Genomic DNA, 22,057 nt, shown 5'->3' on the forward strand with positions numbered 1-22,057 from the left:
TTGAAAGACCATACACAGAGTAGTTATCAATGGTTTGCTGTCCAACTGGGAGGGTGTATCTAGTGGGGTCCCACCAGGGTAAGTCCTGGGTCCAGTACTAGTCAGTATTTTCATCAATGACTTTGATAATGGAGTGGAGCCTGTGCTTGATAAATTTGCAGATGACACCAAGCTGGGAGGAATTGCAACCACTTTGGAGGACTGAATTAGAATTCAGAATGACCTTGACAAATTGGAGTATTAGTCTGAAATGAACAACAAGTGAAGTACTTTGCACTTATCTTTAGGAAGAAAAAGTCAAGTTCACAGCTACAAAATGGGGAATAACTGGCTAGGTGGTAGCACTGCTGAAAAGAATCTGGAGTTATACTGGATCACAAATTAAATGTGATTCAGCTATGAAAAAGGCTAATCATTCTGGAATACTGTATGTAAGACGAGATAATTGTCCTACTCTATTCGGCACTGATGAAGCCTCAGCTGGAGGACTGTGTTCAATTCTGGGCACCACACTAGGAAAAATGTGTACAAATTGGAGAGAGTTCAGAGAAGAGCATCAAAAATAATAAGTTTAGAAAACCTATGAGGAAAGGTTAACAAAACAGGGTATATGTAGTTTTGAGAAAAAGAAGATGGAGGGTAGACCTGACGAGTCTTCAAATATGTTAAGGGCTTTTATAAAGAGAACTGTGATCAATTGTTCCCCATGTCCACTGAAGGGAGGACAAGAAGTAATGGGCTTAATCTGCAGCAAGGGAGATTTAGGTTAGATATGAGGACAAACTTTCTAACTATAAGGGTAGTTAAACTGTGGAATATATTTCCAAGGGAGGTACTGGAATCCCCATCACTGAAGGTTTTAAAGAACAGGTTGGACAAACATCTGTCAGGGATGGTCTATGTTTACTTGGTCCTGCCTGAGCACAGGGGGCTAGACTGTGACTTCTCGTGGTCTCATCCAGCCTTATTTTTCTATTACTCTGATTGCCTTTTCTCTAAAGCAAGAAGAAAATCTATTTCCTGCACTTCTCTTCTCTGCCAGGACACATTGACTCATCTAGGAAGTATTTGTAAGTAACACAAACACATAAATTGATTTTCTGAAATCAGGTTTGTAACACATGAGAAAATGATGTCTTTACGTGATATACACAAGATCAAATCTCTTATTTACAGCAGTGAATCCAAAGTAACTCCTTTGAAATAGCTCAGTTACTCTCTGTACACGCCAGCATCACAGCAGAATTGTTCCATGGTACGTGTGGCTAGGTTATAAATATAGATTAGTTCTGAGTCAAAGACCTGGAGAGACCACCAGATCATCTAGGCTGACCTCCTGTATATCACAGACCTCCCGCAATGGCAGGGATTTGGTTAGCATGAGAGACACCCAGATAATCCAGACAAGTAACCTGCACCCCCATGCTACACGTGAAACCCCCTTATAGTCACTGCCAGTCTGACCTGGGGGAAAATTCCTTCCCAATCCCAAATATGGTGATCAGTTAGACTCTGAGCTATTGCCTGAGGAGGCACAAAAAAGCCACTGAGAGTTTGGCCCTGGAAATTATTTAATGAACAAAGAAACAAGAAGAATGATCATGTGGTTAAGACATTGGACTGGGAGCTGGGTTCAACTCCTGGCATTGCCACAGACTTCCTGTGTGACCCTGGGCAAAGTCATTTTGCCTCTGTGCCTCAGTTTACCGACTGTAAAATGGGGGTGATAACAATAATAGTACTTCCTTTCTGTTTTTTCCCTTATGCTTTGAAGAATTGACAGTCTAACTGGCTTCCTGTGTGTCAGAACCGTGCCTAGCACAATGGGGCTCCAGTTTCCGCCAGGTGCTACTGTAACACATGTTAGGATATAGATATTCAGGCCTGTCTGTAAAGGTCTATACTCTAAGAATTTAGGTGTATTCTTATCACTTGGCTAGTTATCGAGGTATAAAAGAGAGAATCAAAATCACTGTCTGCTGATGTAAGGTCCTTCTCTTACTGTGACAGTCTGAGGCCCTATTCTTAGGCTAAGGCCTTTGGCTAAGCAGCAGAGGCAGCCATAAGCTGGGACGCGAATGGTCACATCCTCACATTCCAACCTGGTCACATTGAAATAAGGTGCTATTGGGCTGTTAGGAATACAATCCTGTCCTGATAATGCCTATCACCTCCAGAGAAAGGGAAGTGCCTAGAAAAAGTAAAAGGAAACTTAGTTTGATAGCATCCTGTCTGGCAAGAACTCACTTATCAATAGCTGGGATGTGAAATCCTCATTTCTGTGTTGTTCTATCATTGTAGTCCCCATTTCCCTATTGTTTGTCTGTATAATCTCTGTCTGGTTCTGTGGTTGTTTCTGTCTGCTGTATAATTAATTTTGCTGCGTGTAAACTAATTAAGGTGGTGGGATATAATTGGTTAAATAATCATGTTACAATATGTGAGGATTGGTTAGTTAAATTTCAGTAAAATGATTGCATCCGATGAAGTGAGCTGTAGCTCACGGAAGCTTATGCTCAGATAAATTTGTTAGTCTCTAAGGTGCCACAAGTACTCCTTTTCTTTTTGCGAAGACAGACTAACACAGCTGCTACTCTGAAACCAGTAAAATGATTGGTTAAGGTATAGCTAAGCAGAACTGAAGTTTTACTATGTAGTCTGCAGTCAATCAGGAAGTGGGGTGGGGGGCAGGGATTGGGGGTGGGGAAATTGGAATCATGTTTAGCTAAAGGGGTAAATGGGAACAGGGAAACAGGTAAGCCTCTGGTATCAGAGCTGGGAAGGGGGGACACTAAGGAAGGAAACTGGAATCATGCTTGCTGGAAGTTCACCCCAATAAACATTGAATTGTTTGCACCTTTGGACTTTGGGTATGGACTTTGGGACTTTGGGTATGCTCTCTGTTCATGCGAGAAGGACCAGGGAAGTAAGTGGGTGAAAGAATAAGCCCCCTAACAACACACAAGTGTATTTTGCATGGTTTGAACAAGAGGAAGTCTGAGTTGCTACTCTATGGCAAGACAGTGCTGTGTATGTCTGTCGCTGATAAAAACTGTTGCAGTTTGTTTCTTACACTTGTCATGTTGTGATGCATGCAAAAACTAGGAGCATGGAGAGGTATATATGGTTACAATAGAAGCTTTTCTTACAGTGAAACCTGAAACAGACACTGACAGGCCTTGTACACTCCAGAGTTAGGTCAATATAAGGCAGCTTACCTCAACCTAACTCTGTAAGTGTCTACACTACAATGGTGCCCCCACCGATATAAGTCACCCACTACTTCAACTTAATAACTCCACCTCCGTGAGAGGTGAAGCACTTAGGTCGATGTAGTTAGGGCAACACAGCATCTCCATAGACACATTACTTACATCACCTGTTGGTTGTCAGCCCAGCAGTGCATGGCTCACAGCTTAGTCTGTCAGCCCCATGGTGAGGGCTCCAGCTGTGAACCCCTTGCCTGTCTGACAGCTCGGGCTGTCAGTCCCAGGGGTGGGGGCAGGCTCCAGGTGTCAGTGCCTCACAATGGCCCAGTTCAGTCGGTGCAAGCGTTCCTGCTGAGGATGCGCATCGCCAACAGAAGGAGCATAGTGTGCGTGTGAGCTACTGCTTTAATTAGTGCGGTGACTGTATGTTGACTTGACTTAAGTCGACTTAATTTTGTAGTGTAGACAAGGCCACAGTGAGCACTACTTCCAGGTTAGTGAAACCTATAATATAAAGCTGTTAAGGGCCTAAGGGAGTCTTTTCATTGACTTCAGTGGGGCTGGACCTTAGTGCCCTCTGCCCAATACTTTTCTATTGTTCATTAAAGATAAAAAGAGAAGATGAGGGCATCTCTTACCTGACATTATCTGAAATGAACCATGTGGCCCTGCATTAGCCATTGTGCTGTATCTGAGCATGTGCAGGATCTTCAAGAAGCTAGTTCCAGATCTTGAGACAAGCAGTCACTGAATTCTTTGGGGCTTGACTTCATTAATGAAGCTATGAATACTCCAGTTACATATTTTCAGAAGTTTCATTGATTTTTCTTTGCTTGACAGACCCTATAAGGAAGAAATAATTTCCTGGCCCAGCCCCACCTGAGATTTGTATGATTGCTCAGTTTTGATTAAGTAGGCAAACACACAACTATGTGATGTGTCTATGGGTTTTTCATGGTTTTAAGCACCCACTTAGCAAAGAGGTTTCTGAAGGTCTCTGCATAGCTACATTTATGGTCAGATTTCAGATGGCATACAACAAAATACAAACCTAATGGAAGATACCAGGGAAAACCACAAATAAAAGATGTAAGACATTTGAACTATGCAAATAATTCTTAGCAAATGATTTCTTTAATGCTTATTGCCTCTCTTTTGGTTCTCAATTTGTCCATGAGCAGATTGCAATCTTCATTCATTATTCAAAGTTATTCAGCAAATATCTTTTTTAAAAATCTATTAATCCTTGGTCTGTGGTAGTTTCACTACACACAACAATCTTTGAAAGTTGAGCTGTATTCAGTAGCTTGGTGAGACAAATGGGTCATGTAGTTAGTTTTCTTGAGCTTGTTCCTGTCTATTTAGGATGATCTTATGGCACACTAATCCCCATGGTACCTGAGGAGTGGATGAACATAATTCTTAGGAGCACATTTCTGGAGCAAATACTCACATTCAATGTCTGTTTAAAATGAGCCGATTCTGTGAACTTTCCTGAATATTAGTTTGAAACAAACACAGAATATATGCAAATGTGTTAAAGAATTTATTTTTAAAATTTAGATGAGTAGTCACAGACAATTTTTAGAGCATTGGCCCAGCTCTGTCAAACAATATCTGCCTGATAGGGCACCTACAAAGAGATCTATAACCTTATCTTCATTTATAAGGGCTAAACTTGGGGAAACACAATGACCTTATCAGATCTTGGAGAGGAGGCTTCCTGATATCTGTATCCATTTCTGTTAGGGCCAGTATACCTGTGACATTCACCTGGGAGAAATGTGTCCGTTGCAGAGGGCTTCCCTCAGGAATAGCTCATATCTCCTTTGATCTGAGGTAACATGATGGCAAAAGAGATGAAATCCGTAGTGTTGTGCAAAGGTATGTATCAGCTTTTTATTAAAAAGCTTCCTTCCTTTGAAGTTTTAAGGAAATTACAATTTCCTTTTTCCTGCTGCAAGATGCATATTACCTAATAGTTAAACTGAATCCCTTGTAACAATTCATTTTCCAAGCCTCACCAAGATTTAGGTCCATTTCAAACAGCAGCTCTAATCTGCACACCATTCCTCAAAGGAGTATCTCAGGTGATGAGGCAAACCTTTCAACTAACTTTTCTTTTGTATGGCTAAATGAGCCAACGTAACACAATGCCACATTAACACTTGCATAAAAATATCACATCGGTCATTAATATGTGCAATGAAGAGCACAGTTCTTGGTTTACAGGCTAGTAAAGAACATAACATTAAAATCACAAGTACAGAAACTGTATGTTGGGTGAGCCCTTGTTTACTATTTTATACCAGATTATCATTCTACAACGTCCTGGCTGTCCTGAGTAGCTAACCATTTGACATGTTATAAACAAGGAGTTTCAAGGGAAATGGACTTCAGTAGCTTTATATAAAAGTGTGATTTCATTGTTATGCCGTCCCAAGGCTTTGTGGCTAATTGGCACACTTTCTAAGGACTAGTGTGTGTACCCCTGCTCATGTTGGTGAGCATTTATTCAAGTAGTCTCATTAAGTTCAGTGGGGCTATTCATGCAAAATTAATGAGGTTTACAAAATCTAGCCCTAGTGCACAGATGAAATTGTACAATAGGTGAGACAAGATGTTGCTACAACTTTCAAAGGGCCGGAGGGTGGGGGAGGAACAGTAAATGAGAGCTGCAAGTTAGAGATGTACCATCACGATTCATCACCTACAAGTGCTTATAAATTGTTTATTCTTCCCTCTCATACTGTAGGTTTTCATGTTTCAACATCTACCACACTTGGCTGCTCTACAGACTTACCTGCCTTGCAGGGGTTCTGTGAGGCTTAATTAATGCTAACATCTCTCTTTGAAGGTGTAAAGCACTATATCCAAGCAGAGTGGGTGTTGTTGTTTATATTAATTCCAATCCTTCGGCAACCTCCAGCAGATCATTAGAGAGCTGACATGGAGTGTAATCATTGATGTGCAAAGGATGGAGTTAGCTTTTTTCTGTGGACTCAAAAGATTGAGACAAAGCACAGGAGAGTGCACTGGAGAAATAAAAATCTATTATATTGTATGCTTTTCATCCACATATATCTTTTACTTCCTCATCACAGTAGACTCCCTAGCCCATCCTCCATGTATTCTTACAACAACTCACTTCTGTAACAATACATTGCTGCTCTGGGCTGGGACATTACGTTTTCACTGTTGCTGCAGAGGTGCTTGTAATTCACTAATAAAACAGTTAATTAAAATTAAACAAATGGATCACTTTTCCTTTTTCACACCAAACTATTATGATGGTTGGCAGTTTTTAGTTGATATTGCTAAATCATTGTTGTTTTGATCACCGAGGGTAGCATCTAGCTACGTGTACGCCACCCATTGTTGTAGTATTTCTGCTTTCAATTGGATGAGGTGTGATTATTCTCAGATCAAGAGATTGCCTGATAATAAATAACATAAGGAAAATAATAACTTGTACTTATGAAGCATCTTTCATCTAGTGTGACTGCAAAGTGCTTTACAGTTTTATTATTATTGTCCCCATATCACATGGGAACTTGAGACAGAAACATTAAGATTCCGCCACAGCAGCTAGAGGATTAGTGGCAGAATTAAGAATAGACCCATTCACAGCCCCCTGCTCTGACCACTAGATGATGATGCTTCTCTGAGGTACATGAAATGTCATCCAGTGACACACTTTTCCAGGCAGTAAGTAGCACAGGGTTAGACAAACCCTTTAAACCAATTAGAACTGAGAAACTACAATAAACGGCATTTAACATATCTTTAGACTGATATATAGAAATACAGTCAGCATATTAAGTCATTTCCTTTTAAGAGCAGAAACGTTTACGTCCGTGAGAAAGAGATGAAAAGCTCATCACAGTCTCACAGTGAGTAAACCCTCTAATGGGGATCTGTCTTAAGACACCAGAGAACCAGGGTCAATGTACTGAGGCAAGAAGCATTAGGATGAGCAGAAGAAAAAGCCTGTTAATAGGCAAGTGTATAAACATGATCATAAGGGAAATTTACAATTTTCCCTAGCAAATTTCAAACAAACTGGTCACGTTGCATTAGGCTTTTAGTGATATTTTCCTCTATTACCGAGGAGCTCTGTGCTTGAAGCACTCAGTACTGGTAAGAGACACATTGCTCTATTTGCAAAGCATACTAACCCTAAAGACTGTGCAATCGATTTCTGTCATAGATTAAGTGACCTCTGAGCCTTTTGCTTCTAACGGGGGAGAATGCTGCAGGTAAAGAAATGTTCATCGCTTGGTTAAGCTAAACCTTTGTTTGCTATGTTCACATGAATAACTTATAGCACCATGGCATCATGAACAGCAGCGGTGACACTGTTGACATGACAGCACTATAGACTGAATCCTGATCTGCCCTACAAGAATAAGATGGAATATTTGCTCGTTTCACATTTCACCAAGCTGGGCTGTTCAACTATTTATAAGATGAATAGAAATTTCCACTACTTCAGCTGACACACCTGCCTTTGCCTAGCAACTGATCAAACAGAACTAGCTAAGAGAGAAGGAGCATCTGAGAGAGACAGCTCTGTGCTGGGGAACTGCTACGGAGGGAGTTGCCATTGTTTTTCATTCAGATTCTGCTCTCCTGGTGTTATGATGACACACGCTACTTCAGTGGTAGTTATTTATATACTGGGGCCAGGAAACAAGCCCAGAGGGTTTAAATATGTCTGTTCCCATCAATGCAGAGCCCCACAGCCCCATGAGGAGCACTGGGCAATCCCTTAGCTTCCTAGCGCTCACTTAAGACTGCACCAGGTGCAGGCTGCACTATATTAGCATGATGGAATTTGAATTATCCAGTGCACTGTCTATTCCACAGGCAGGGTAGGAGGGGAACCTGGTGGGGGAGGTTATGACCCTTGCTTCAATCCCAACCCCCTTTGGAATTTCTTGTCCCCAGAGGTTGCAGTGCAGAGATATTAATTCTGACTGGCTCTTACCAGGGCAATGAATGCCATAGGCTTCTTGTCTCCAACCCCATGCACATGGGAATGGACCAACCCCTGTCAGGCCCTTTTACCTTTCAGGGAGAAAGTGTAAAGGGACACCCTGGGTGCGAAGCATTACTCAGCTGAATGTGCCTGACAGGAGTTGTATTTCCTACAGCATAGCACAATCTCAGCTGACAGTTACCCCAGTCATTTTGAATCCGCATTGGTTTTGCATATTTGTGAATACCTGTCAGTTGGCACTTGCCAACCACTAGGCACAAAAGATTTGGCAATAAGGCATTTGCATGTGTTTGTACAGCATGTTCTGTTCCTGCACTCTCCACAAGAAAGATTCCCAGAAGGAGCTTCTTAGAAGAAGGACTGCATAAATAGATAGTTAAAATATTTGAAAGTCAGGATGATCAGGGAAGAGTACCAGCAAAAATGCAGCTTTCAGACATTCAAGGCAGAATGGCCTGGCAAAAGCTGGATGCTGGAAGACCTACGTTATTTTTTTCTGGGATTACAATAGCAGCCAGCAGCCCCAGTAAGGAACAATGCCCCATTGTGCTGGAAACTGCACAAATACAGAGGAAGAGACGGTCCCGACCCCAGAGTTTAAAATTGCATTTAAGACAAGACACAACAAATACTTGTAACAGTGATGGGAATGCAAAGTTACTTACCTGTACAGTAGCAGAAGTTCAAGATATATTGGTCAGATGCACATTCCACTAATGGGGCGCAAATGCACCACACACAAGTTCCGTGTCTTGCATGTGTCCTGAGAGGTTCTGTGCTCTGCGATGAGGGCATATGAGGGTGGAGTGCACCAACTGCCCACTCAGTTTCCTTTCAACCACAGAATTCTGGAAGTAAAGTCTCTGAGGTAGAAGTGATGGAAGGTAAATCATGAAATATACACATGGGCAACACATCTCAAAGAACTCCAGTTACTATACAGCAGGAGTTCCCAAACTGGGGGTCGGGACCCCTCAGGGGGTCATGAGGTTATTACATGGGAGAGGGAGGTCGTGAGCTATCAGCCTCCACCCCAAACCCTGCTTTGCCTCCAGCATTTATAATGGTGTTAAATATATTTAAAAGTGTTTTGAATTTATAAGAAGGGTCGCACTCAGAGGCTTGCTATGTGAAAGGGGTCACCAGTACAAAAGTTTGAGAACCACTGCTATACAGGTCAGTAACTCTGTTTTCCTTCAAGTGATTTTCCCTGTGCATGTTCCACTAACTGACTCCCAAGCAGTAGATCAGTACAATGGTGGTGTGTGGCTGTGGCTATATATGGAGGGCCTTGTCTTGGTAAGCTAGTGGTCCCTGTCTTGGTAATCAACTCTCTCCTGAGCAGACCAATGTCATCAGTATGGGCACATACACATTGACTGCTATCGATCCAGTGGCCAAGATTCATGATCTGGTTGGTAGGTGTCCCACTATGTCTTGAGAAGAGACTCTAGAACATGTCTGTGAGACTAAAGAAGGTAGAGGAGACATCGCGGAAGAATATATATGGGAATACTCCAAGACATGACTATTGTCCAATACGACTGAGGAAGCTGACGAGAAAGAACATTGTCACTCCATACGTGGTGCAGTAAACTTAGGCTTAATTGGTGGGGTCCTGAAGGTACTCAGTGCCATAATCAAAGAAAGTTCCAGCACCACTAGAGAAATGGAAGTGGAGAGCAGTGGTGATTCTGACTCCTGCAGGACCACAAGATCCATCGACACTTTAAACATCAAATGCTCTGGTGTTGAGGGGAGAATGGCCAAGAAAATGCTGTGGCATCCCTGGGTAACAGTGCTGGCTCAAATGCTGAGAATGTGGGCAGTTCCATGGTCTGCAGTGCCCAAGGCTGTGGTGCCAGAATAGCCTAATCAATGGTGCCAGTGTTGAAGAGTGGAAGGTTGAAGGGGCCAACCTCCTAACTAAAGTGGAAGCTTGTCTTGGTGCTGCTCTCAATGGCTCTTCTGCTGGTCACTTCAGTGCTGAGCCTTCAGCACCACGGCGAGGGTGAATTTTGGTGGGAACTGCGTGGGGCTGCGAAGGCTCGAAGGAAAAGCAGCATGAGGATGGAGGTCTGCCTTTTGAGGAGATCTTCATTTGAGATCTACCTGTGGAGCTCCCCATACCTGGTATCTTCTCTAATAATGGTCTTTTGTTGGGTTTGGCCAATCTTGGAGCCAGGGCTGAAGGTAAAGCCCTGTGAGTCAGTGAGCTAGTGATGTATGGGGGACCCATGATCTGGAGTTTTGATTCCAGCCTCATGGATTTGCCCATGATATATATCTGCAGTTGAGCCTCCCTGTCTTTGCAAGCCCTGGGGAAAAGGGCTCTGCACATTTTACCAGACTGTGCAATGCCCGAAGCAATACAGGCATTTTAGGAGCATGTTGTTCACAGAGATGGTACCCTCACATGAGGGGCGGTATGTGAATCCAGGAGACTTGGCAACATTCTGGTACTAAAAGTCTAATCATGGTAAATCTAGAAGAAAACTTAAGAAATTGCCAATGGGCAACTGTAAACAGCCTAATTATACTAGAACTAACTATACAATACAAAACCAGAGAAAACAGGGCTGTTGCAGCTAAGGACAGTGAGCCTCTACAAACAGTAAGCCACTCCGTCTCAGAAGGCAGTGAGAGGAACTGAGTGGCAGTTGGTGCACCCTGTCCTTTCATGTCTTCAACATGGAGCACAAGGACTTGCCAGGTGCACATGCACTGCATGGCCACTGCTGGTCAAAGTCTCTGAACTCTAGGTCATGGGACACACGCTCTCATTAGTGAACTGTGAATATAGGCAATCACTTGAAGGAGTGCATGTGATTATGTAGCTTAGCTATGTGCAAAACTGGCAGGCTGAGTAAATATATAATTAAGTGTAAATCAATAATCAGCCATTCCTAGTGGCCACCTTCTTATAAGGAACATTTCTGCAAGCAATAAGGTTGGTGATCCAATAAGTGCCACTCTTTCCTCTGAATCAGAATTGATCCATTACCTGAGCATGGTGGCCAGGGGCATTGAGCCACTCAAGGTTCTGTCCTTTGGATGAGATGTGAAACTGAGGTCTGGCCTACTTCTTCTCATTGAATACCCTGTTTGTGCTTTTAACAAAAGTAGGAATATGGCTGGTTGAAATGCTTCTCCTAGCTAAACTCCAGCTTGGAAAACCATATTCTACCTACCTACATTCCCTCCAGCTGGCTAAAGTATTTTTTCACTTCCTGTTCTAGAGAAGTGTACATGTACATCTTGTGTATTGTTACAGTTGTCACAACTCATTCCCCACAGGACATTCCCCATCATCACTGGATGAAGTGATTCATGTATAGTCTGTGTATCGGTATGTAAAGTATTTTAGGATGAAAGACTATAAATAAATGCTATGTATTCTTATTGTTCACAATCTAATAAACAATATAGCAGTTCAACTAAACATGTGGTAAGATGGTTTTTGATTAAAAGGTTTCAATGCTGAGCAGGGAAAAAGAAGTGATAGCTGCCAAATGACCTATAAAAATATATTTATTTAGGAAAGTGAGTTAGTTTATCCGACTAATACAAGTCAGAGATGAGCGGAAAGCAGGGTAAAATATTCCATGGATTCAGTGAAACTGACCTGAGTTCAGATTATAAATTTTTTTAAAATCTGAACATGATTCAAGTTTGAAGAGATATCAAAACCAAAAGGTATTTCCAGGGAGCTCGATTTGGTTTCAAAACGTTCAACAGCCTTCACAAAGAAGTAGCCTCTGACCAGAATATTCAAACTGCCTCTCTCGCCCTGCGACTGACACACATTCTTTAATGCAGAGTTGACATCAGATGTGAGTGGGGGTGGGGGACGTGGCTCCCAGTGGGTGAAAGCTGAATCGAAGAGTCATCCTTTCGCATTTCAGTAAACTCAGCAGAGAATGACTGTGATTCAAAGGCTCCCCACCACCTCCACCACTCCACAAGCCCTAGAGCTACTGTTCAGCTTTGTAGCAAGCTGTTTGCTGGAATGCTGAATGCTTCATTTAATAAAAAAATTAATCCTGCCACCATCCACCTTGCTTTAACACCCGCCTACTTGGAAAATCTGAAAGCAGCATATCTCCTCGGAGGCTGCTAATGCTATTAATTCTCTTAACAATCTATGCGAAATGCAAAGGCTAGGTTTTGGCAGGCTGCTGGGCCAGAGCACATTTTATTTCCCTTTCCATAGATAAAATGTCAGTGTCTGTCTCCCATGGTTAAAAATAGAAAAGCCTGATTCAGTGCTCTGTTACTCCAGTTTTACACCAGTGAAACATCACTGCCTTTCATCTGCATAAAACTGGAGTAACACATGGTGATGAATCAGCCCCCTTGTCCCAAAATCCACTTTGTGACTATGGGGGGGAGACAGTCACCTTTAAACTCATCATCTGGTAGCTACAGGGTCCCAACACAATCACCTTGCTGAGAATTTTTAATTATCACCATAAAGTGTTCACCACTAATTTATTTACCCAGCCACGGTTCATTTACTTTTTTGTTGTTGTTGTTAAAGGTGCTTTTAAGGTGCTGGGATTTCCCCACAAAACATATTAAGTGGTGTCAGCTGAAGTGTGACAAACTCCTAGATCTTGGAGAATTTTACATTGCCACATTTCTATAATATCCGCCAAGACATGGTGGGGAGAAACGGGGCAGGGCTGATTCTCGGTTACACTAAAGGTCCGATGAAGTGAGCTGTAGCTCACGAAAGCTTATGCTCAAATAAATTTGTTAGTCTTTAAGGTGCCACAAGTACTCCTTTTCTTTTTACTAAAGGTCCTGTTACTGCACTCCGGCACCAAAAAGAGCCTTTAATCGGGGGGCAAAAATAGGCCCCTGAGATTAGTGCAGGGGGACTTCCCAGCCACCCAAGAGCTGGTTTAAAGACTCTACACTAGCTGCTTCCCAGCCCCCGCAGCACAGAGGCCCTGTTGGAGCTGGGAGTGGGAGGGAGGAGGCAGGCAAGCATTAGGGAGGGAGTGTGGTTGGAGTACACTGTATTCAGCTCCCCAGGGCCCACAAGGGGCATTGGAAGCAGAGCATAAATTAGAGCAGCTGTGAGGCTGCTCTGAACTTATACTGGGGAACCAGGCAGGACCCTGAATGGTCCCCGAATAGGGGGAGCACAAAAGTGGCTTAAATATCACCTTTGCCTTGCTCGCTCTGCTCCCTGAAACTTGGCAAGTGATAGAAGCCCATAAGAGGAAACTTAACAAACTCCATCAGAGAGGCTTGCAGAGAATACTTGCTGACCACTGGTGGGAAAAAGTAACTAATGGTGATGTTACAAAGGACTGGCTAACAGACTGTAGAGACAATGATTTGAGAGAGAGGGCTGAAGTGGCTTGGGCATGTTGTATGGGTGTCAAAAAACCATATTCCTACACAAGCCCTTGACCGGATACCACTTGGTGAAAGAGAGAAGGACAAGAGATGACATATAAGAAAATCATTGAGAGAGATGTCGCTGCCATGGAAACAGACTTGTCATGGAACAAGAAACATGGCATTAGACAGATGGAGGTAGAAACATTGCATCCCAAGACCATCTAATCTAGTCTCCCCAACCCATTCCTGCCCCAAGTTCAGGAGAACAGGAACTGCAAGTGTGTGCGGATCCACTATTTTAAGTGCAGTATTAGCACTTAGAAACAGGATACTTCACCCACTCACCATCTGAGGAGAGAAAAATATGTTAAAAGGGCTTGAATGTGACAGCTCCTGTAGTCCTTAAAGTCTGGGTGTCTTCAGTCCTAGAAAACAGTCTGACACTTACATTTAACATGAAAAGACAAATTGTGTCCTGGGCTATAGGTGTGCAATATGTAGGGCTGTAGGTGTAATCAGTGGACATTGTGCAGGAGGATCTACGAGCACAGCAGAATTTGGCCAGGAAAGCTGTGTTTCCAACAGGAGACTCTACAATATTTGCAAATGTACAATGCAAACTAAAAACAAAATAAGTAGGTGAAATACAGTAGTGTGGAAACGGACGAATCTTCCCAAAAGGCTTAATTAATTCAAAAGGTAACCAAGACAAAAGCTCCTCTTGGGAGCCAGGACTGTAATATTCTATTTCAATCCACACACTGTGGTCGAGACAAGATCTAAGGAGGTCATGGGCAGTGTAATAGGAAAGATCTTATTTTCAACCTCAGCCTCTGCTGGGAGTGAAACTCACTCTTGTTTGAAGGAATGTAAAAAAATAGGTTGGGGTCTGTTTGCACTGAGGAGGTTTCTGTCTGACCTGATTTCCAGTGCTACAGAGCCTCTTAGTGCTATCCCAGCATTGAGCCCTCTGTCTAGTCAAGATGAATTAGCTGTAGCTGTTTAAAAGCAACATTTTAAAAGCAGCATCAACATTTAGTTAATACAGCTTCTGCGAAGAGCTTTGTCATAGAGGGCCTGGTTCTTATATACACTTTATAAAGTGATTTTAAAAAGCAGTATAAAGGGGCCTTAGTGTAAATGAGAATCAGGCCCTACAGTTTCAGATTCTAGGGTCTGAGGCCAATCTTCAAAGGTACTTAGGCATCCAACTTCCATTGAAATTGTTGGGAGTTCGGTGCCTAAATACCTTTGAGGATCTGGACTTGAGTTTCCTCTCCCTTAGCACCAGTATAAATTGGGAGTTCTTCCTTTGAAATGAATGGAGTTACTCTGGTGTAAGTGAGAGGAAAATCAGGCTAATGGTGTTTAGAAACAAACCCCTTGTAATAAGGGGTTTAAAAGGCTTCCAGAAAATCCAATGTGAGCTGAAATTTGGCATGTGGAATATCAGCTCAGAGTAGTTAATTAATTGGAAAATTGGCCTCAGTAGCCTGTTTTATGGTTTGCGTGACCTGGGGTTGAGGCTCGCTCAAGAAGTGCTAGACTGAGCACCCCTTTTGCATGTTGGTAAGCACTGACCCACGCAACTAGATCCCAGTAAAGCCAATGGGGGGACGCGGGTGAGACAGTGCTCATCACAGTAAGGGCTGCACAATCTAGCCCTAAGTATATAAAACAAATTAAAGCCAGCAATTAGGGTTGATAATGCCAAGGTGAATTTTCTTTCAGAAACACAAGGCCTGCTCCTGCTTCCAATGGAAGCAGAACTGGACTCCTACAAAGAACATCCTGGCTGGAGTGAGAGGGGAGAGACCTTTGAAAGGCAAGTTGTAGAGGGCTTGAAATGCTGGCACATCAGCACTCCATATATTATTTAAATAGTTGCTAATGGGCAAAACACACACACAGGCAGAAATCAGTAAGCTACAAAAACAACCACTGAAGATAAGTTCCAACATTCCCCAAGCCCCTATTTATTTCAGTAGACTGTGCTGGAATTTCTAATGCCTCCCCAAGCACCGAGCAGGAGTCTGTCTGGAGAACCACAGGGCTCACTACACCCAAGCTTCCAAATTAAAAAGGCCCTAATACTTTAATAATCATCATCAGACTTATTCTCGGCCTATTACACAGGAGAGGAAGGTTTTACGCTTTCATTGTGGGATGTGGTTTTCTTTCAGGGATTAAAGAAATAAACTCATTCAAATGACAGGTAATTTTTTCCAAACAGCCATTTTCCATCTTTCATGAGGAGCCCCAGGTGGTCCTCCTGTTCAACTCAACCTCACACTATGTCTCCTATTAATATTTGCTGTTTGTTCTGCTACCGTGTATTTATCTGTAGTTCTCTCCAAGGAAAAAGGATGTCAACGGTTTGGGCACAAAGGTAGCTTAGCTCTCCATGCAAGAGCAAAATTGGAGATGGAAATGAGCTCCGTTAAAGTACTGCAGTTCTATTTCCCTAATGAAGCAGAACTCTTGCACTGAGCTAGTCTTAAAGCACTGTAATCAAGTACAGTTCTTACAGTGCCTGAGTTATATAGAGCCCCATGTACAGCAAGGTAATTATCAGCTGCCGTGGCTTAGAAGTGCTACTTTCCCTTCTACTTTTTGCTCAGCTTGTTGGAAGGAAAATTACTAAGCCTAGCTTTGTAAGAAATATTTGTAGAAAAGGGCAATGGAGGTATTCAACCTACCAATGGATATCCAGAAGGAGACGTATCCTTAGGGATTCTGGAGCTCTCTTTATCATACTACCTGTTTCAAAAGACTAGCTAAGCAAAGCTCAAATTCCATTTCTTAATGATTGGCATGATGACAGGGTAGAAACTGCTTTATAAGAACATCCGGTGATAAATGAATTACAATAATGAAGAGTTTCATGTGCAACAAAAATGATTTCTCTATGATGGAAAGGCAAGTGCAACTGAGAGTAACATGATATTGACAGAGAAGAGCGGTGGTGGGGTGGAGAGGAGAGGGGAAGTGGGATAAATGCCCAGTACTCCGAGTGAAATCCTGACCTCACTGAAGTCAATTGGAGTTTTGCCATTAACTTTAGCGGAGCTAGGATTTCATACTTTGTCGGTGGGAAGTAGGTACTTGTCCAGAGTTTGTTTCTCCTGCGTACATTTTGTATCTTTTTTAAGTCAGTAAAGCCATTTTTTAAAAATATATTAGCTAGGTGAAGTCTAATAAGCTACTTAAACAGCACAAGCTGAACATTGTGTGCAAATAACAAACATGTCTAATGTGCTCCCTTTCTCACAGCAGCAGTTGAGATCATGAGCTCAGGACCCTTGTACAGAAGTAATATTATACAGATACACTGGTTAATGGTTCTAGTGACAGTGTACCTTGCACTGATAATAAAGGTTTGTTTTCTAATTTTATTCCATCTAAATGTGTGAAACATGCCAAAGGGAAGGGTTCCTTTGGAAACTTCCATGCGACCACAGAGTCCTTGGGGAAAAAGACTCTGATGCGCCCTGACAATCAATGATCATTATTTATATCCATGTTCATGAACCACACATCTTACAGCCCTGCTTCAGACAACACAGAAAAGAATAAGAAAATATGGGCCAAACAAAGCAGAGGGAACTGCACTGAGCAAATTGTTCCAGAATAATGAGATACAGATGACCTAAAAATGTACCAAAAACTTGATTGAAAAGAATTTGACTTTTATTTGATTGCATAAGCAGATGTAACAGAAGGAAGATCACTAGGCAAACTGTTCTCAAGATGTGACCTGTAAAAACAGAAATGTTTGTTCCAGATCCCATGGATGTGAGCTCCAGCAGTGGATGCATAGAGAGACTCTTTACTTTACATGGCTAGAGAAAGTGAACAATAAAGTCATGCAGGTTGTAGACCATTTAAGATCTTTTAAGTCTGTAGGACAGGATTTCAGAGTCAGTCCACTGATTTAAAGGGAGCCAGTCACCAAGGAACCAGGTGTTTGGCGGTTAAGAAAAAACTAAAAAATATCTAATAGCAGCCCTCTGCACAAGACAAACTAGCTGCAAAAACTGCTCCAGGCACAGTTAATCCTAGTGCAACCAGGAGGATTCCATCCACACATCTGCACCAGCCATGGCTACAAGATCGTTGAACTCATACCTCGGGAAAAGTGGCAAAAAGGACATAACTACTGATGTAGGGCTCAGGGAACTGGTAGATATGGAGTCTTTCACCTCTACATCAGGGCTGTCCAACATCAAACCAGATAATGCTAGCCGGGAAATTGGCAATCTGTCTGCAGGCCAAAACTGACATGTGCACATTCGCACACATAGAGGCCCTTGAATATATGGGAAGGAATTGAAAATAAATTGAAATGAAGCAACTCACAAGATAGTCTTCTTAGTGACTTACTGAGAACACTCTAATGTTCTGCTTGGCAAGAGCAGCAATGTCTACATTGAGCTCTGTTGTGGCAAGCCACAGTGTTTGAGAGAGATTCATCCAACTGTGGAAACAATACTTGGATCTGATGTGCCTCCACGGTCAACAAGGTGTTCTCACAAACATACTATCTAAGTTAGCGCTTCAGATCCTGCCCAGCCCAGGTCAGGAGGGGCCATTAGTTGTAAAAAAAACATGGTGTTCTGCTCCATATTAACCTTCATATATAGATGGAAATCACTTACTGGTCTGAAGGGATATGCAAACCCCATACTAGGCAAGAAAGGGTTAATGTCTCGCTGCAAGCTCAGTCAGCCCCACCCTGCTGCGCATGCAACAGGAGGGGTTAAAAGGAAGGAAACCAGCTCAGCTGAGAGCGAAAAGTATTGCTGGGATTCGTGGGGGAGCAGATAAGAAAGTGGTGAGGATGCTTTACAGAGCGTTGAGATCAGTCGTAGATTGTGGGTGTCAAGCCTTTAGTGCTGTATCCAGATCGCAGAAGTTAGAGTCAATTCAAGTTCAAGCACTATGAATTGAACGGGGTGCATTATTTTTCGACATCGCTGTGGGTAATACAGGCCGCTACTGGAGAAACGCCTGTCAAGTTAATAATGAAAACGTGAGATCTGATGTTTTGGGCTAACGTCAAGGGAAATTGCAGCGATAAAAATACTGTACAAATATATGAGGAGTTTTGGGAATTAAGTGGATGAAATGTATCCAGATACAATAAGAAGAGATTAAAACCTATAGTTATGGGGCAGTACATTATACCTGGAAAACAGTGTCTCTGGATGTGGATTTAGAATTATATAATGAAGGGAAAGAAACAGGTGTCCTATATGACAGATGAAATTTATGAGTACATGTATGGTAAATGGAGTCACCACTGCTGAATATATACTGATGGAGCTCAAGATGAAAACACGGGACGGGTGGGAGCAGCCTTTTGCATCCTTGAGATTGGAGTTAATAAAATTAAAAGAATATCTAATTTTATAGCTGTTATAACAGCTGAATTGGTGGGAATAATATCAGTAAACTGGATAAAGGATGCATGGCCTACCTCAGCTGTTATCTTTTCAGATTCATTATAAAATATATACTGGCTATTAAAAGGGGTACCTCAGAAGCAGGAGTGATCTAATCAATGAAATATTGTATTTGACAGCAGAGTTAGTATGCTCCGCTATGAACACGGTACTAGGATGGATTCCAGCTCATGCTGAGATACCTGGCAATGAAATGGTGGATAAGGAAGCAAAACAAATCTTTAAAAATGGAGAAATTGAGATACAGATTCCTTTGACTAAGCAGGAATTTAAAAGTTTAGTTTAAAAAGGATTTTAAAAGGAACGGCTCAGCATTGTGGACCAAGGAGAAACGAAAAAGAATATTCTATGAAGTATGCCCCAGAATAGAGGATAATGAACTACTTCAAAGTTGTGAAAGGATCAGGGAAGTGCTCATATTTAGATCGTTATCTGGTCACTGTGGTTTGAATAATAATTTATATTTAATGAATAGACACAAAGATGGGTGATGGCACACATGTACGGTTAAAGAAACAATTTATCCCCTGATACAGGAATGCAGGGATTGTTCCCAGGAAAGACAGGCTCTTTATGAAGAATTCAGATGCTCTCCGGTGACAGAAAATACTATGAGGGGTTGAGTGAGAGTATTGGGAAAGTAGAACATTACAAAAGTTCTATTACAATTTTTAAGGCAACAGAGGTAACAAAGCGTCGGCATGAACGTACCAGGAATATACTAGTGGTGTTATAAAACTCAGCAGATAATTCTGCTTCACCATAAAGTATAAGAAGAATTGGGGAGCTAGGGCTAGTAGCTCTACGTTCTACGCCAACAGACGTTCTATGCCAACAGGAGAAAGTTCTCCCATCAGCATAATAAATCCACCTCCGCGAGAGGCAGTAGCTATGTTGGCAGGAGAAACTGTCCATGCAGGTGCTTGGTTGGTGTAACTTATGTCACTCATGGGTGTGGCTTATTCACATCCCCGAGCAGGGCCGTCCCTACCTATATGCAAAGTACACAGATTTCCTGGTGCCCTGCGCAGCTGCGTGCTGCTCCAGCCCCTGCCCCACCTCTTCCCCATGGCCCCCACCCTACTCTGCCCCAGCCCCACTTCTTCCCACCCCTGCTCCACCCCCACTCCTCATAAGACTGCAGCAGGGCCAGGCCTGCACTCACTGGCAGCGGGAAGTGCAATGACCCAGACTCAGTCACGCCGCCAGTGAGTGCTGGGGGGAAGTTCCCCACAGCCCCCCAAGCCAATCCCCCCACACACACACAGAGGCCTGGGTCCTGTCATAAATATAAAGGGATGGGTAAACACCTTTAAATCCCTCCTGGCCAGAGGAAAAACCCTTTCACTGGTAAAGGGTTAAGAAGCTAGGATAACCTCGCTGGCACCTGACCAAAATGACCCATGACGAGACAAAATACTTTCAAAGCTGGAGCGGGGGGGAGAAACAAAGGTTCTCTCTGTCTGTGTGAGGCTTTTGCCGGGACCGGAGCAGGAATATAGGTCAGAACTCCTGTAAAGAGTTAATAAGCAATCTAGTTAGATATGCGTTAGATTCAGTTTTGTTTAAATGGCTGATACAATAATTTGTGCTGAATGGCATATAGATTCCTGTTTTTGTGTCTTTTTATAACTTAAGGTTTTGCCTAGAGGGATTCTCTATGTTTTGAATCTGATTACCCTGTAAGGTATTTACCATCCTGATTTTACAGAGGTGATTCTTTTACTTTGTCTTCAATTAAGATTCTTCTTTTAAGAACCTGATTGCTTTTTCATTGTTCTTAAGATCCAAGGGTTTGGGTCTGTGTTCACCTATGCAAATTGGTGAGGACTTTTATCAAGCCTTCCCCAGGAAAGGGTGTGTAGGGCTTGGGGGGATTTTGGGGGGAAAGACGTTTCCAAGTGGGCTCTTTCCCTGTTATTTTTGTTAGACGCTTGGTGGTGGCAGCAATAAGGTCCAGGGACAAAAGATAAAATAGTTTGTACCTTGGGGAAGTTTTAAACTAAGCTGGTAAAAATAAGCTTAGGGGGGTTTTCATGCAGGTCCCCACATCTGTACCCTAGAGTTCAGAGTGGGGAAGGAACCTTGACAGGGCCCCACACTCCCTACCCCACCGGGGGCTGTGTAGGGCCCCAGAATAGCTAGGGACGGCCCTGCCCCTGAGCAGTGTAAGTTATACTGAAGTAAGTGGTAGTGTAGACCTGGCGCTAGAGTAAGCCCTCAGCTCTGCCTCAATGAGAGAAGCCTGGCTAGTGTCAGGAACTGAGCAGAGGCTGTGGCCTGCCAGGGTGTCCTTGAGGGAAGGTATGCCTGATACAGGGCCGCCCTTAGCCATAGGCAGAATAGGCAGCCACGTAGGGCACCATTCTGCCTAGGGCACCACTCTGCTGGGAGTCCAGAGAGATGGGAAGCGGTGGAGCATGTAAGAGCAGGGATGCTGGGTCCTAGAGAGAGCTGAATGCAGCACAGTCTGAGGGAGGGGATTGGCTGCTGGGGTCTCTGGGAAGGGGAGGGGCTAGGGTAGGGGAAGGAACTCACCTGTGAGTGTGACTCTCTCCCTCGGCATGAGGTGAGGCAGGCTCAGCAGCTCTGGCAGTATCCTTTGTTGCCCCCCATAATGTCCATTCTTCTCCCCCCCACCACGGAGCACCCTCCCTTCCCCCCACGGAGCACCCCTTTCTCCTGCCTCCCCTCCGGCAGGGCTGGGTTGGGTGAGGGGAAGGGGTGGGCTGACTGGCTGCAGTGCTGAGGAATGAAAGTGAAAGTAACTCACTTCCTCGGCAGCCAGCTAGGAATGGAATAGTCACACAGAGCTGGCTGGGCCAGATAGCATGAGTGAAAAATCAGGACAAGGGGTTGGGGATAGGATGACCAGGTGTCCCACTTTTAGAGGGACAGTCCCAATTTTGGGTTCTTTTTCTTATATAGGCTCCTATTACCCCCCATCCCCTGTCCTGGTTTTTCACACTTGCTGTCTGGTCACCCTAGGTGGGGGGTAATTGGTGACTATATAAGACAAAGCCCCA

At 43.2% G+C, this 22,057-nt stretch overlaps 1 long non-coding RNA gene across 1 annotated transcript; it reads right to left on the bottom strand.

The window, feature by feature from the left end:
• Positions 1-4,744: 4,744 nt before the first annotated feature.
• Positions 4,745-21,661, bottom strand: LOC119564437. Its single transcript, XR_005223308.2, has 2 exons — positions 21,570-21,661; positions 4,745-9,059 (listed from the first exon to the last, which is right to left on the bottom strand). It is a non-coding gene; the product is annotated as an uncharacterized LOC119564437 (long non-coding RNA).
• Positions 21,662-22,057: the final 396 nt, after the last annotated feature.

Source organism: Chelonia mydas, chromosome 1 (assembly GCF_015237465.2).
Source record: "Chelonia mydas isolate rCheMyd1 chromosome 1, rCheMyd1.pri.v2, whole genome shotgun sequence".
NCBI classification, from domain to species: domain Eukaryota; kingdom Metazoa; phylum Chordata; order Testudines; family Cheloniidae; genus Chelonia; species Chelonia mydas.